The following is a 6,806-nucleotide window of genomic DNA, read 5'->3' on the forward strand; positions in this document are numbered from 1 at the left end:
TATTGGAAAGGTAGGCAAGGCTACTCTTTAATTATTTTATTTTCTATAAAATAGTGTTTTGCTATATTAAAAGGAAAGCACTAAACCTGATCCTGTCTTATGGCTAAAGTACTGTCTTTAAATTCAGACTCCTAGCTTTTCTCATTTTTGTTTTTGGACAGGCTTTTTCTGAAACATTCAGATGTTTTGATAGTACTGAACTTCTAAGAAGCATGCATTTGCAATTGAGAAGACCTTACACCTGAGAATGGAGAAAGGGCTCTCTTCTTGCTGATTTTGCATTAAGATTTGGCTTTTCTGACAGGTGCACAGGCCTTTGAGATCTAGATTACCCAAATTATTTTTTAACCCAAATTTTTTTTTTAAACACAGTCAAATTTAAGTTGTAACTGTATGGTTGGAAAGTGCTTTTTACCCCTTTTGGAAAAATACAAAAGTAATTAAAAGCAATTACCTTTTAAAATACAGGAAGGGTGTGTGTGAGATATACTTCTTATCTATCTTTATTCCCATTTTTTTACTAAATTAAACATACCTGACTATTTTTTTCCTAATACTGGTGACAAAATCAGAATCTGTGCAAATATTACAACTTTATCAGAATAGGTAATTTTTATTTCCCAACTTCACACTTGGTCATCAGGCAATCATCCCACATCAGGCAGCATAATATTTTAAACCTCTGAGCTATAAAGTCATAGACTGGCCAGCTGGAAGCAAAATAGGTTTCCCCTTACCCATTGCCAATGCTTCTGGACTCAACCAATTCCCTGAAGAAAAATGACTATATACTTGGCACAGAGCAGCTGCTAAATTTAAATTCCTCCTGCCTTTATATACTAAGCTTTCTATCTGATTCAACACTAAACTCCTATGATTTGGCCAGCTTCTATTCAGAAAGGGATCTTAGCCATATATAAATTTCCCGAAAATGATTCTTTGCTTTTCTTTCCTTCATAGGACTAAAAGGAAGTTTCAGTGAAATAGAAAAAGTGGCAGATGCAGCCAACCTAACATGCCATCAAGAAAAATTTTGGCTATTACCTGCACCGCTCCACATCTGATTGCACGGCTTCATTTCTCTTATGAATTACAGGTGTCTGTAGCAGTGTGCATATTTAACCAGCAAAACTGAACTGAATGCAAATTTTATTGAAAAGTTTGGAAGAAGAAAGTAGTCTGAATAGTTCCTTTTTAAAATGAAAACAATTTTATTGAGGGTTCTCAACTATTTCTGGGACTACATAAAATCCATCCAACGTCTTATTGAAGATTGTTGTACCCTTCTCTTGTGATTTTTTAAAGTGCCACTAAAACAAGGAAATACTTGTCTGTGTGATTCAGCAGACATTTATTCAACCCACATGTTTAAGATTTCTCTGATATCCACACTCTAGAGAAAATTTAGTTGCAGGATTAGTATCTGTATCTCAGATTATGTTATAAACTAGCCATGCAAACCTGATAGAAACTGGATAGCAGGTGAATAAATATCAATAACTTTGGCTGAAGAAATCAATACTAAAATGCAACTGTTATAGAAGCAGAAGTATATTTCTCTGATAATGTGCACAATGAGTTCTTACTCTACTGTATGTGCAATACATGGACTGAGATTTTAACATCATAACAAGCAACATAATTAAAAAAAAAGTAGTTTACTAAAAAATATGGAAGTGTTTCTGTGTATTGAGCAATATATAAAAACAGTATCATGCTCTTTGTACTTCATTGTGTATCACCATGCCAAAAAGTAGAAAACAACTTTCTAAAAATGATTGCATTCTGTCTTATCTTTTAATTGTCAATTTTTATTCAAGGAATTGTGATTATAAACAAAACCAATCTACCTTAATATCTATCTGCCATATATAACATTAATAAATAATTGTGATGATTACTTACTGCTTAAGTTTATTTTAAATGACCTCCATAAAAAATGAAATTTTGAACTTTTACTATTATCAGGAAATCAAAGGATTTCCTTAGCTATGCAAAAAGCAGGCATAGATCTTTGAAACAAAATTGTTTTGTGGGAAAATATATAACTCATTAATTTATTAAAAATATTCTCTTTGGTCTGAGTAAACTGAGTTTTGTCATACAGGCAACTGTGTAGTTTGCTGATAATTTGCTAAACACCCATATTTGAAAATGTTTTTTCCTATAAGCCTAATCCCTGCCATACCATATGCATTTTCACTGGAAAGCCTCACATTAATATTATTCATTTTTGCTTCTTAATTTGAGCTCTGAACTGCAACCACATGTCAGTTGTTTGAGATGGTAGCACATCAGCTTGAGTTAAATTATTTCAGTGTCTATTTTTTTCCCAGGCACTCTTTTTAGAATTGGCACTGGGTTTGTATCTCCTTGAGGAATTATGTGCATGTTGGCAAGCATCCAGATTGTATTTTTTAACAGAAGCAGCTTGAAAACAACCTTGCTAAAATGTTGCAAAGGTAGCTTTGCTCAGCAGTTAGGATAATGTTTCTTTGATGCTGCAGTAGTCCAGTGGGATGGTTTCATCCCTAGTATAGCCCTGCAGACAGTCTTATCTCCAGTGAAAAAGAACTTCAGCAGGAATTAATTTGTCTTGAGTAAAATAACTCTCTCTTGATTTAAGGTGAAGGCCTACATCTAACTCCTGGTAGTTCTACATGGAGTTAACTGATTTGGTTTAGTACGTTCCTGGCACAGTATAGGAGATTTCTTCTTGTAAGCATTATTCCTATTGTACGTCGTTCTGGGGCTCTGTCTGTCCTCCCCCAATTTACTTTGGTTTATGTGGCTTGGCTTTCTGAGAAGTGCTGCTTCTCTCACAGTAACTCACAGCTGATGTAGTGATGTAATATTTAATGAAATTAATATCTGTATTACATTATAAAATTTGAATACTGCTGCAGCTACACTCTTCTTGATGTAGAGCAGACACTGTTTGACTAACAGTCAAGACACAGTTGTTATTCTCAGCTTCAGTGTTCTTGAACTGTAACCCATACATGAGAGCTTGCTTTCTTAGTTAATCATCTCTTAAATTAGCAGTCCAGAGACTTGAAAATGTTTTTTAAATTCAGCTTTGTTGTTTCTGCCCACATCAGTTCTAGCCATAAAGGGAAATTTACATTCAAATTTGTGTTGTTCTTAGCAGAATTCTGCTGGGGCCCTCAAATATGCAATTATGATATTATTTTTATACTTTTGCCAGTTCTTCAATATTTTGTCTTCCCAAATAATAGATTACATGCAATGTTGCCAGAATCCTGTCATATACAAGGAACTTTGATTCACTTACAGAATTTTTGTCAAGCTTGCACTCAAGGAATGTATTGACTGCCTTAGACTTCATAAGCAAAAAGCATTAAAACTAAGCTCCTGTTTGCAATCAGGGCTTCTCCTGCATTTAGAGCCATCTGGCAACTACCTGATAAAGTCTAGATGAATTTTTAATTTGCAAAACAGGTAGGAGAACTATTCTGAATAGACTAACTTCAAATTGAGCTTAGATGAAGAGTTTCGCCTCTCTGATATGAAACACACATTTGTTCCCTTTCTGTTAAGCAGCTTCATTCACATGAACCCCAGTCTTTGGATTCTTCTTTTAAATACAACAAAATAATTACCTTGTTTTCTAGTATTGCAGTTCACTTTTGTAGGACTGTAAGTAACATGTTCCCAAATCTAACAAGCTTTCATTGTAATGAGTTTGACAAAACGAAACTCTTTAAGAGTGCAATAGATACAAATACAGAAAGAAATGATACTGAAATAGAAGCATGCTGCCCATACAAATAAAAACTTAACACACCACTGCAATTGGTTATGCATACACAGTAGCATTGTAAGCTTGTTCTTTTGCAACATTTAATATAAATTGATAATTGTCCATCTGTTAAATAAAAGCAATAGAAGTAGCAAAGATTAACTTTTACGACAGTTAACAGCTTTGAGTGCTGTAATTTGTTTCTGTGGATAAGTTAGTCTTCTAGTAAAGATGGTCTAGATCATGTCACCAAGAATAATTGCTTTCCTTAGCATCCATTCAAAATGGCCCAGTTTTCTATTAAAGGAAATAAATCACAACCACTTTATAATCTTAAGGAAACTTAACCAAACAATTGTCAAGTTAATGAATGGACTAGTTATTTATCAAGTAAACTGCAACACTAACCTACTTTAGTTTGTATTTTGAGTTTTTCTGCTTGAAACTATCTCCAGCAACTCATTCAATGCAACCTAAATTAACACTAAAATAGGAATACCACCAAAATTACATTTGTCTTGGCTAGCTATAATCAAAAGCTCATTTGCAAGCACCTGCAAGCAGCATCTGTTGCCAAATAGAGAAGGCAATATTATGTTTCATTTGACACAATAAATTTTCTGAAGTACAGAATTTGAAATGTTTGCGGAACAAAGAACTTCTTGTAACCATGACTGATTATAATTACGAGTAGTTTGGCACTGCTGAGGTACCTTGGAATGCTCATTGTTTAACCTGGAAACAATCTACTAAAACATGGTGTATTACCTGAGAATATGCACAAAATAGAGTCTCATTGTCTTAATCACTAGAATGTCATGCTTAGAAATAAGTATTGTGATCAAACTATTCTGTGCTAAAACAGTTTGAAGTAAAATAAATAAATAAGTAAATAAAGTAAAAATGCAACAAGAACATCCCCCCCACCCCCCCAAAAAAAAGCCCCAAAAAACCAAAATCCCCTCCAAAACAAAAAGCAAAAACCCAATTCTCCCAAACCAGCAAATTAAACAAAACCAAACCAAAACCAAACGGAATAACACCTCAACTCTCCCCGCTAAAAACTACACACCAAACCAAACAAACAACAATAAACCAAACCAACCAACCAGCCAAAAAACACAAAATCCCACCCCAGAGTAAATCCAGTAAACTAAACCAAAACACTGAAACCAATAACTTTCTCTCAGAAAATATGTGGACTAGCTATCTTCTGTGAATCTGTAACTATGAAAGATAGCTTCAAGATTCAAACAGGCATAAGACTGCTATCACATGCTTTCATAAGACTTTTCTTTTTTAAAAAAAAGCTTCAAATACAATATAAGATACGGAAAAAATAATGTAATTTTACCAAAATACTAATGAACATTCAAGAATTCAATATAACTTACTTTTCCAAGGTTATATATCTGTAACTAGCTACAGCACTCTTCATTAGTATCACCTACACTCTCTCAAACCACAAACAAATCTCATATATATTTCTGCCAAAACTTTACATCCAGAAACTTTTATGCCAAAATCTCAAAATCAGATTATTTTTCAATGCAGGAAAATGCAGATAAATATAGCAGTTGCATTTAATGCCACAATCAAAAATTGAAAATCTGCAGAACAATTTAATTATTTCACTAGGAAATCACATCAGTAAGTTTGTCCTAACAGCCCTTTGCACAGTTTGTGAAGACAGGTGTGGTCTGAGCTTCCTTAACCTCATAATACTACATGCAAGAAGGTCTTCCTATTGCTAGATCAATTTCCTAGCAATAAGAGGTTTGCTGTACTGATGTATTCCAAAAAGCAAGAAGAGCTCAGGGCTCTATACGGCATACACATTCCAGAAGAATCATTACTGTATAATGAGTAATTTTTTTCCTCTTGATATAAATGCCAGTCTAATGTCTAGACCACAGCAAATCTGAATGGCAAGTAAGGCTCCTGTGGGGTGAGATTTTCTACTGAAACAGTCACAGAAGAAAGCACCAGTCCCCAAGGTTTAGCCTATGATTCAGCAGGTGACTGCTTATACCCTGGCTGGTGACACAGTTGTGACTGGTATCTTATTCTTAACCATACTAAAACTATCAGCTCCATAACAGGAGAATATTGCATGTATTAGATGGAGAAGCTGCCTACTTATCTGGTGCAGCGGCAGCACTGTGAGAAGTTTTAAGCAGTGCCAATATTCCAGAGATATAGGCCTAATCAAAGAGACCCAGCTAATTACAATACTTCCATACTGAGCAATGACTGAAATCAAAGACATCTGTCCTTTTGCAGGTTGTTACCATGACATTTGTCTTGACCTGCATGGGTTATAACACACTGATAATAGGATTACCTGATTCTCTCTAGATAGGCATGGCTGAGTAGGGAACAGCTGGTCAACTAAGGGAAAGAAGCAAAGGCACAGGCAGACTGGCATTGATCTTCCTACTTGCACCTGGGATATGACTGGCCTTCTTGGCCACAGGGACACACTGCCAGCTCATACATCAATTTTTCATCTTACTCAGGCTTGGTAGCTCCAAATGTTCATTTAACATCCTAGTTTTTTTGGTTTTTTTTTGTTTTTTTTTTTAATACCTTTGTAGAGTTAAAAATTGATGGTAAGCTAAACAAATCCTTATTTCATGGAATGCACATGGAGTCACAATATTAGCATTTAATAGAGGTATAAATTCCAAACAAACAACTGTTATTTAGACACGCACAGAGAGGAAAAAAAGAAGAAATTATCCTACTCTTTCTACATATGGCCCAATGTTCCTGATTGTTGAAAGTACTGATGAAAGAGCTTGCTCCTAGCTTTTTTTCATAAGGAAGATCTGTTCTTCATCACTGCCTTGCTTTGCTTCAATTTACTTGTCAGGATTTTTCTAGAAGCTACAGCTTTCGGCTAGCTCTGTTTCAGTCTAAACCAGCTTCTCTTAAAAACTGGCAATGCATTTTAGGGTTGGATTATCTCTTTCTACAGGTTTTCTTCTGCTGTACTGATTCAATCCCGCCTGAGGAAAAAGCTCTACACTGAACCTTTGGG

Source organism: Lonchura striata, chromosome Z (assembly GCF_050655825.1).
Source record: "Lonchura striata isolate lonStrDom1 chromosome Z, ASM5065582v1, whole genome shotgun sequence".
In the NCBI taxonomy this organism is placed as follows: Eukaryota; Metazoa; Chordata; class Aves; order Passeriformes; family Estrildidae; genus Lonchura; species Lonchura striata.